Source organism: Leucoraja erinacea, chromosome 14, assembly GCF_028641065.1.
Source record: "Leucoraja erinacea ecotype New England chromosome 14, Leri_hhj_1, whole genome shotgun sequence".
NCBI lineage: Eukaryota > Metazoa > Chordata > Chondrichthyes > Rajiformes > Rajidae > Leucoraja > Leucoraja erinaceus.
Genome location: NC_073390.1, coordinates 30860104 through 30871443, shown reverse-complemented (window position 1 = coordinate 30871443; position 11340 = coordinate 30860104).

Here is an 11340-nt window from a genome sequence, read left to right as displayed (position 1 = left end):
ATAAAGGATAAAGGGTAGAACATTTAGTGCAATATAATGTCCAATAAAGCCCAATTAAAGATAATTCAAATATCTCCATTGAGGAAGATGGGAGGTCAGGACTGTAGCAGATGAGAGGACTGTTTAGTTGAGTTGCCTAATAACAGCTTGGATGTAAATGTGCAAAGTACAATTATATATCATAACAAGTACTTTAATTAGAAAACATACAGAGACCATTGAAATGTGTACTGTAGGCTCGGAGTCGTAAGTTGAACACATGGCTTCCCGCATGCCGCTAGGTGAGAGTGTGGAAACCTGACATGGATTATGGTTCAGGTCAGCAGCAAAACCAGACATGGATCAAATCAGCAATACTGTTTAATCTACAGTAACTGTCCCTAAAGATGGAGCTATGCATTTCAAACTTCTGTACCTCGTGCCTGATGGGAGAGGGGAAAAGAGGGAGTGACCAGAGTGATTGACCAAGGAGATTGGTCCTTGATTATGCTGGAGGCTTTGGCGAGGCAGCGTGCAGTGTAGATGGTGTCAATGGAAGGAAAGTTGGTTTGCGTGATGGTCTGGGCTACACCCCCAACTCTCCATAATTTATTGTGATCTTAGATGGAGCTTTTCCCAAACCAGGTTGTGATGCATCCTGATGAAATGCTTTCTGTGGCACATGTGCAGTAGTTGGTGATGATTGTCGTGAACATGTTGAGTTTCCTAAACCTTCTAAGGAAGTAGAGGCATTGGTGCGCTTTCTTGGCCGTAGCTTCAATGGGGCTGGTCTAGTTCAAGTGGTGGTGATATTTAATCCTGGGAACGTGAAACATTTGACCATCTCTACTTCAGCACATCAGTGTGTACTGGGGTGTAACTTCATGACGTCAATCATAAACTCCTTTGGCTTGCTGACATTGATGGGGAGATTGTTGTCCTGGCACCAAGTTACACGGTTCTCAATCTCCTTTCTGTACTCCGTCTCATCATTGTTTGATATCCAGCCCACTGCAGTGGTGTCACCAGCAAAATTGTAGATTAATTAAATAATTCAAATTTCTATCTTCAGCATTTTATAACTGTCGACTAAACTTAAATTTGTGTTGGCGTTACTTCTACTTTGTTGGCCCAGCTCATTCTGTAATTTTTTAGATGACCTTTTTATTATTTGCACGATTTTGACATCTGCAAATATGTTTTTTAATATCTTCATCTTTCCCCTGACCGCCCACGTTCCCAGCCCACATCACAGCCAACATAACTCTGCTGTTCAGTACAAGTTGAGCTTAACACGTTGAACTGAACTTTCAGTCATTATTTTTGCCCTCTGCTCAAGATGTACCCAGGAACCTTGCAACTTGACCTTAACATGAAGTGTTTTTCAAGGAACAGTATCAAATGAGTTTTGTGAAGTATGGTGGAGCACTTCAGCTGTCCTCTTGGATAGCCTTGATTTGATTATGTTGCACAATTAGTAAATGTAGAAGAGATTTTTATAGCTAGATGATTCAGCATTCAAAGTGATGTGCCTGCTGACCTGGGACAAACAATCCTCTCTTCCATCCATTTCATGAAATGACTTTACTCCACTGTCTTTCAATAGGTGGTCTCAATAGGACGACTATACTTCTGGTTTCCTGAAAACATAAATCGTCAAGAGTGGCTGCCATCACTTTGGCTCGGCTAGTCAATTCCTCATCCTCTCAATTTTAGGCTCAGTAAAAACTCGAAAATTAGCTTTTTTTAGTCTTTGAACCCTTTTAGGGAGTTTTCAGGACTTTGTGATCATTTTCTGACGCTCTCCTCCATTGCTCAACAAACATTTAAATTTTGCCAATCTTTGATCTTCATGTCGGGATAGCTTTTCACTTCCACCGTTAGCATGCTCCCCTGGATCGCTCTCACCAGTTCGAGGAGATATGCTAATGATCTATTGGATCCGAGCAGCACCTTTCAGTCGGAGCACATCTTAGACTTGCCTCTAACCGTTGTGTCATTATTGCAGCCCTTTTGCAAAGGATAGGCTTGTGGTTAAACTGTACAAACAGAAGCAGGATAGTAATCCCATTCAAACATTGTCTTGACACCTTCAATGGTGTTTTGGCCGTTCAATCACCAAATTCTCTTTGAAACCAACACACGTTCCAACAATCTCAATATGTTTCATGATGGAAAAGCAAGCTACAACAAAAGAATGACAGACAGAATGCTGGAGTAGCTCAGCGGGTCAGGCAGCATCTCTGGAGCAAAAAACGTTTGGTGACATTTCGGGTTGGGATAAAAGAATATCACAAGGCCCATCACCAATTGCTTCCTAAGCCCCACCACAAAACCTGATCAATTGTTGAACAACTGATATCTATTATATTATATCTATGCCGTCAAGTCCCTTTATCATTTAAATCACAGGTCAAACTGTAACCTACCAATCTAAAAAAAATGTTTTAAAAATGTGCTCAGGAAAGTCCAAGCCTTGCATTTGCATCTTTATTACATTATCATTGGAAAGATGTTAAGCTGGAAAAAGTGCAAAAAATATTTACGAGGATGTTGTTAGGACTCTAGGGCCTGAGCTAAAGGAAGACGTGTAGGAAAGGACTGCGGATGCTGGCTTAAATCAAAGGTGGATTGCTGGAGTAAATGCTGGAGTAACTCAGCGGGACAGGCAGCATCTCTGGAGAGAAGGAATGGGTGACGTTTCAGGTTGAGACCCTTCTTCAGAAGGACGAGGTAGTGCAGACTAGGAGTTTATTCCTTGTGTGTAGGTAGATTTGGGGTAATCTTATAGAGGTGTACAAGAACATGACGGAAATAGATAGGGTAGATGCACAAGGTATATTACCTAGATTAGGGGAATCAAGAATCAGAGGACATAGGGTGAAGGTGAAAGGGGAATGTTTTTATAGGAACCCAAGAGGTAACTTTTTCACAAAGAGGCTGGTGGGTGCATGGAATGTGTTGCCAGAGGAAGTAATTGAGGCAGGTATAATAATTACAATTAAAAGACATTTGGACAGGTACATGGATAGATTAGGTTTAGAAGGATATGTGTCAAGGCAAGCAGTTGGCACTAGTGTAGATGGGACATCTTGGTCGGTATGGGCAAGTTGGGTCATAGTAGGTATGTTACAAAACCTACCTGAATTGTGGCTGAGCATCTGCCCCACCCCTTGTGTGTGATTTTGGCGCTGTTTAGAGGGGGCGGGTTTAAAACGCGATTTTTACTAGGCTGTTGCAATCGAAAATGTTCAGCCTAGTAAATCATTAACGGAAAATCGCTGAACGACCCCGTCGCAAAAGGTATTATTAGTTTTTATGGCCTTGTAAAATAGTTAGAGTAATTTAAAAATCACTCTCTAAACTCGCAACCTCTCGCAGCCCCAGGGTTTTATAAAGCAAACAATTAAAGGTATGTACCTTATTTTTACATTAAATGGGGCATGTATATAACCCTGTATATAAAATTTTCTATAGCGAGTAGCTCATTTTGGGCTCTTTATATCCCACAGTATTTTTCTGGGCATTTGAGGGCATAAATCTAGCGCAATGTGAACGTTCTAAACCAGCGCGTTCCACATGAACCCACTAGAAAGCCGATTTAAATTGACTTTAATTTACAGCAATTGAACACTAAATTCCTTCCATTTGGCCTATAAATTGATGTAAATGAGATTTAAAAATCATGTTTTATTGTGAATTATTTGTGAATATTATTTGGACACTTGGGCTATTTAAAAATGTTAATCATTTATTAAGAAATGGATAGATGTTTAGATCTAGTAAATTGAAGTTTGAAATTAGCTACAATTGGGTAACTAACTAATTATATGCTTTAATTTCAGGTCATCCAAGTTAGATTATTTTATATTTGTTTCAGAATGGTTCAATCTATGATAACTGAAAATTTCATTCAGTTCTCTTAATTTTTAAGAAGGTTATGTGCTTTTGACTGTCCACGATCACAGCTTTTTTGTTATGTCCATAGAAAATCAATAGGGAACAAGATGCTAATTTCCGAGTATGAAAATGGCCATAACGTTTTTATTACTTGAGATATGAAAGTGAATTAGGTGTCAAATTAAACTTATTGTTATGCTTTATCTGATGGGATAAATTGCAGACTTGATTTTTTTAATCTCAAAATTTTGTAACATTGCTAGTCATAGGGCCTGTTTCCATGCTGTTTGATTCAATGACTCTAACCCATTCAGCAATGTTATCAACAGAAGATGCTGAAAATACTCAGCAGGGCAGACTGCATCTGTGGGAAGAGACGCAGAGTTAACATTTCAGGTCATAGACCTGTCTTCAGAATAGAGAAGGATACAAAAGAAAGGGTGTTAAGGTGCATGGAGACCATTGGGATAAGCTGTAAAGAAGTGAAAGGGACCAATGAGGATGTGAAAAACATAGAAAGGAAAACAGTCAGAAAAGAATGGGGGAATTGTGAAAAGTGGATGAGGAAGACATGTCCAACAGTCAGACAAGGCATGAATTTCACTCCCAGAGAGAAAAGGAAAAGAAAAGATAATCTTATAGATGAATGATTGGTGCAAACCGAGAAATCAAGTTAACCAAAGTTGTAGAATTCAATATTGTTATTGTTTACCCTTACTTATAGCTTATGCCCATGGCCACCTCAGCTCTACCCCCATCAGAGATATCAATCCCCACCCAACCGTTTCTGCAGCTTAACAAGCTTCTTTTGTCTGCTTTCCAGTTCTGATGAAATAACTGAAATATTAAAGCCCATGTCCCACTTTCCTGAGTTACTCACGAATTCTCCCGAGTTTTTCCCTTGATTCAAACTCGGAGAATGTCTCGAGTCCATAGGAGGCCGTAGGAGTCCGTAGATATTTTGTAGCGGCGCGTAATGCCAGCCGTAGGTACTCAGGGCATCAGGTAAGTCGGGATGTTTTTTCAGCATGTTGAAAAATGTCTACGAGTAAAAAAATTAGCCCCGAGTACCTACGACTGGCATCTCCGAGTTTGAATCAAGGGGAAATCTCGGGAGAATTCATGAGTAACTCGGGAAAGTGGGATAGGGGCTTAACTGTTTATCTTTGCACAGGTGGACTCTGATCAACTGAGCTTCTCCAACACCTGCAGTTTGTTTGATTTGTCAAGCCTTGTTATCAATCTGGTGACTATCCCTTTCACGTCCACAAGGTTGACATTGGCTAAAATCCATCCCCAGGCTGCAACACTAAATGCACAGAGGCATTGACGGTAGAGTGTAATCTGCTTCTGAAGTGTTGTTCCATTACAGATAACAGAAGTAAGTGCAATGTCCTTCCTCTACCACCATACAACACAAGTATAAGGTGCATTTAGTACTACTAATCTGAAAGGAATTTCCAATATGAAAGCAGAAAATACTGGAGAGACATAGCAGGTCAGTCAGGCAGCACTTGTGGGAAATAAACAACCGACATTTTAAGGTGAAGACAGTTCATCTGCACTCACCTAGCTTAGTTTAATTTATTATTGTCATGTGTACTGAGGTACAGTGAAAGGCTTTAGTTTGCCTGCTATCCAGTCAAAGAAAAGACTACACATGATTACAATCAAACCATCCACAGTGTATAGACAAAGGAGAAAGGGTAAAACATTTATGCAAGATATGACCTATGTTAAGGAGACAGAGTCAATTCATGTTAATTTTGTGGATTGTTTGAGTGGGGGGGAGGGGAGGGGGATTATTCCAAATCATGGGATTTGCTATTTGCAGAATTGTTAAAATAGTTCAACGTTAATTTGTTGCATAGACATAGAATCACAACAGTCTATTCAATGGCTACATCCTTTTGCGCTATTAAGGGGACTTTCTCTCCACAAGATTTGGTAGTCATCACTGTTATAAAGTGGCTGCAGGTAGATTGGTGACGTTGTTTTATTCTATGTGGTGGTTTGCTCACCATCTGCCAAAGACCCACTTTGTCTGTTCGTAAGGATTCATCAGTTTGGTCAGCGATAGTGATATCAAACCATCCTTGTTAACAGATATTGACGCCTCCACCCATTCTTGCCACTTTCAGTACCTCTTCCAAGAGTTATTCACCTTAGGGGAGCGTTGATTCATCAGCTGAGAGAAGACACTAGGTGGTAATGAGGAGGAGGTTTCCTTGCATATGTTACACCAAAGGGCAGTACCGTAGCATAGCTGGTAGAGCTGCTACCTCACAGGGTCAGAGACCCGGGTTCAATCTTGACCTCGGGTGCCATCAGTGTAGAGTTTGCATGTTTTCCCTGTGACCACGTGGGCATCAATAGACAATAGACAATAGGTGCAGGAGCCCTTCGGCCCTTCGAGCCAGCACCGCCATTCAATGTGATCATGGCTGATCATCCCCAATCAGTACCCTGTTCCTGCCTTCTCCCCATATCCCCTGACTCCACTATTTTTAAGAGCCCTATCTAGCTCTCTCTTGAAAGCATCCAGAGAACCTGCCTCCACCGCCCTCTGAGGCAGAGAATTCCACAGACTCACCACCCTCTGTGAGAAAAAGTGTTTCCTTGTCTCCGTTCTAAATGGCTTACTCCTTATTCTTAAACTGTGGGCCCTGGTTCTGGACTCCCCCAACATCGGGAACATGTTTCCTGCCTCTAATGTGTCCAAGCCCTTAACAATCTTATATGTTTCAATGAGATATCCTCTCATCCTTCTAAACTCCAGAGTGTACAAGCCCAGCTGCTCCATTCTCTCCACATTTGACAGTCCCGTTATCCCAGGAATTATCCTTGTAAACCTACGCTGCACTCCTTCAATAGCAAGAATGTCCTTCCTCAAATTTGGGGACCAAAACTGCACACAATACTCCAGGTGTGGTCTCACTAGGGCTCTGTACAACTGCAGAAGGACCTATTTGCTCCTATATTCAATTCCTCTTGTTATAAAGGCCAACATGCCATTCGCTTTCTTCACTGCCTGCTGTACCTGCATGCTTCCTTCAGGTGCTGCGGTTTCCTCCCACATCCCAAATACTTGCGGGTTCGTAGATTAATTTGCTTCTGTGAATTGTGTATAGGGCTTGGATGCAAAAGTGGGTTAAAATAGAACTAATGTGAAAATGGGTGATCAATGGTCGGTGTGGATTTGGTGGGCTGTAGGGCCTGTTGCCATGCTGTACCTCTAAACTAAGATAAACTCAATTAAACTAAACTAAACTAAAGTAAACTAATGCTCTGAGGCATTATGGAGTCAATGATGTAGAATCACAGGGCTGCCCCCTCCGATGCCATCATCTTCATCTCTGTTGATGGTAATTTGCACTTTGATTGTGTAAATTGACAAGAACCAATAGCAAAGATTAAAGTTCAAAAATTGTAAACACCAGATTTTCTTTGGAAAAAAACACAAGGATAATAATTTGTTGGTTTCATATCTGTCCTCCCATCTTTTGTTGAAGAAGATCTGTCGTGGATGAATTGCTGGGCTGATTACCAGACTGAGACATCAATGCGCCTCCCATATCTGTAACCAGCTCTGTACCAGCTGACAGTTTGGTTCATCGGGACCAGGGTGTGACTTCAATCTCTTGTGACTCAAGATTCAGAAATTCAACCACTAAAACCAATGACCCCTTCTGGAATGTAATTAATTCCAATACCAGGATTGGTAATCGTAATTTAAAAAGAAACCTCAGCCTGTACCTCCATTAATGACGGCTGATAATTGTACTCTCACACGATACACTCTAAGATAACATTTTTATTACATGCTCATTTGCTCAAAGTATCCTGAGGGGAATCACTTGCCATCTATACCCATGGTGAAACAGCTGACAGCTGGTCGAATGTGGATCATACAGGAATGCTAGAGGGATTAAAGACAGAGCAATTACAGAGATTTGTCTCTCAGAGTGGAGCAACAGCCAGTCGGCAACTATAGGGGGCAGTGAGCGTATCACAGGCATGCTTGCTGGAAATAGAACATGTTATTTACCTATTTGGTTCTGTCTCAATGACTTCAAAAAGCACAGAGGTAACAAATGACAGGGAAGAAAATTGGCACTAAAATTTCGGAGGAAGAGGTGAACTAATGAATGAATTCTGACTGCCCAGTCTCAATCACGAAGGAAAGGCCGAGAATGATCAACGAGCGGTCATTGACTTCAGGAAGTGGGTGGAGTACATGACACTGTCTGCATTAATGGTGCTGAAGTAGAGGTGGTCGAGAGCTTCAAAGTTAACGTCTCCTGTGCTGCAAAGAGTAAACTCCTCACCTGCCCAACCTCTCCCTACAGCTTAGACTCTCTCTACATTCATTTCTGCCCATGGCAGGGTGACAAAAACTCAATATAATACTCAAAAATGACATCAACTGTGTATTGTATGATTGCAACATAACATCCCAACTTCTATACTCAACTCCCTGGCTGATGAAGGCTAACATGTTGGTGCTCTGGTTCATCACCCTATCCCTTACCTGTGACTCCATTTTCAGGGAACTTGGATTTCTCTAGCTGTAGAGCTGGGAAAAAAACTGTGAGCATACACTTTATCCATGCCTCCACAATTTCACCCGAGCTTCCCACTAGCTTCCCACAAGTTCGGAAGAGCCAACTTGGTGAGGACTTAGGGTTTTATCCACTTTAATGGGCTTTAAAATTGCTATTAACTCCTCTTTGGTAATATGATCGCTGACATGACAACACCTATGCCTCAATTCCCTGACTGCCATGAACTTCTCCTCTGCAAAAACAGATGAGAAGCATTAATTTAATACCTCCACATCCCTTGTGGCTCTACACAAAGTGATCATGCTGATCCTTAAGGGGACCTATTCTTAGCCGAGCCATCCTTTTATCTTAGTATACCTGTAGAATCTTTTCAATTTTCCTTTACCTTGCCTGTCAGCTCCATTTCATGTCCTCTTTCTGCCCCCCTGATTGTCTTCTTAATTGTCCACCTACACTTCTTATAGTCGCAGAAAATAATTGCTTGATCTAACTGTCTAAATCTGATGTATGCCTTCTCTTTCCTGACTGGCTGAAGGCTCGGCTTACTGGGTAGGACTGGGTGGACCAACTGCCCTGGGTCCTCCTTGGTATCCGCACCACGCCTAAGGAGGATTTGGCTGCTTCCTCGGCCGAGCTCGTGTATTACTCGGCCTTCTGGGAACACGGGGATTTCCTGCCCGCCGCCCGCGGGCAAGTTGCATCAGCCCCGGCTTTGCTGGCCGGCCTTTGTGAACAGGTGCGCATGTTTGCCCCCGTTCCCACTTCCAAGCATGGGTCGTCCGCGGTGTTACAACAATGTGCCTATGTTTTCATCCGCAGGGACGCTCACCGCTCGCCATTGCAGCGTGCCTGTGAAGGGCCTTTCCGGGTGCTGCGAGCCAGAGTCATCATTTTCACGTTGGCCGTGGGAGGCCGACAGGAGTTCGTCTCCGTCGGCCGTCTTAAATCCGCCCACGTGAATGTGGACAGCCTGGTGGTCGTTGCTGTAGCGCGACGTAGAGGTCGTCCGCTGGCCGTTTCGCCCGTACTGCCTTTGCGGTCCTCGCGTCCTCCCGACCGTGTTTTGCCGGCCCCTCATGTTACGCCCACCCCACCTTCGCGGACCATGCGTTACAGTCATCCCATCCAGGTCCCCACTCGGTTCCATACCTTGGGTTCTGGAGGGGGCCCTGTTGGTGCCCGTGGGTAGTCGAACCCTGCAGTCGGTTATTTCGGTCATGTGCCTGTGGGGAGGGGTTGTGTGTTTGCGCGCTTTCACGGGCAGTCAGCCAGTTTCGACCACCGTTGTGGTTAGACCATTTTTTTGGCTGTGTTTTAAAGTACCGTTGTTTTCACCGCTTCGTTAATAAAGCTTGTTTTAAAATCAACCCTCGTCTCAACCCGCCAAACAATATTCAAAAATCAGGATTTGCATGTTGAAGTATCAACATGGATATTATGGAAAATAAGTCCCGTGATAAATTATGCTTCAGGTTAAGGGACCCATTGCCAAAATTGGGAAAAAAGTTTTGATTTGGTGTCGTCAACCTGAAACATTAACTCTGCATTCCTTTCTACAGAAGCTGCTGGACCTGTTGGGTACTTCCAACATTTTTTTCTGTTTTTATTTCAGATTTCTAGCATCTATGGTTTTTGGCTTCACTTATAATAATGAGTTGCTTTAATTTATCTCCAGAGAATGAAATAATATTATGAGCCTTGAATAGCCCAAAGTGCCTCACTGGTGATGAGTTATTCATTTGAAATACAAACTCTCCTGTTAAAAAGGAAATATACGCCAGCCAATTTACATGCATCCAGGTCCATAAACGACAATATGATTAAAGCTAGGTCATCTGTTTAAGATGTTGTCAAACAGAACTCCCTTGATTTTAATTGTTCCCATGTGATGCCAGACTGGATCACATGGTATTTTCCTGACAGTCACTGCAACTGAAGGAAGCCCCAAACATCTGGGTTTGCATTGTGAAGTGCGGAAGTCCAGGATTTACAGACAAGCTCCGGAATCCGGATGGGGCTGATCGTACTGAGATTCCCCAGCGTTGCACCAAAGAATCCCCTCTCGAATCCCCAACACTTGGCCCAGGATCCAAACCCCATTAACTACAGTCGGGACTCTGGCACAAAAGATTTAGAAAGTAAAGGGAAATAAAATTTGTTTTATTGATTATTTTAATTTGTTACGTGTTATAATTAATTTCATTATGTTTTAGTATTTTTAATAAATTTTACTTTTGTTAAATTTGTTTCACCTTTAAATGGTTCTGAACTGCAATGACACTTGATACATAGTAACCCTGATTGTGAGGTTAACAGATGGCAAAACTTTTATGAATGCCCATTACCTTCTCCCTCTTTCCACCCTGAGCAATCAAGATGGGCACAAAATGCTGGAGTAACTCAGCGGGTCAGGCAGCATCTCTGAAGTCGAGACCTTGTTCAGACTGAGAGGATCTCGACCCGAAATGTCACCTATTCCTTTTCTCCAGAGACGCTGCTTGACCCGCTAAGTTACTCCAGCATTTTGTGTCTATCTTCAGTGTAAACCAGCATCTGGAGTTCCTTCCGACACATGATATTTCATGGGTCTGACTTACTATTAATGGCCACTAAACCATGCCAGAAAATGGAGAGTCATAGGCCACCACATTAGGTCAAGGTAAGGGCATGAGATAGATTCCAGAGAAGGGATCCATGCGAATGTGATGCAGTCCAATATCTCCTCCAAACAGGGGAATGGGAAGTGCAGGGGAGAGATAAGTTTTTTTTGCCTTCCATCACAGCGAGGAGGAGATGCGCTGTGATGGATGTCTGTGTAAATTGTGTTGTGTCTTGGGTCTTTTTTTTCTTATGTGTATGACTGTAGAAACAACATTTCATTTGAACCTCCATGAGG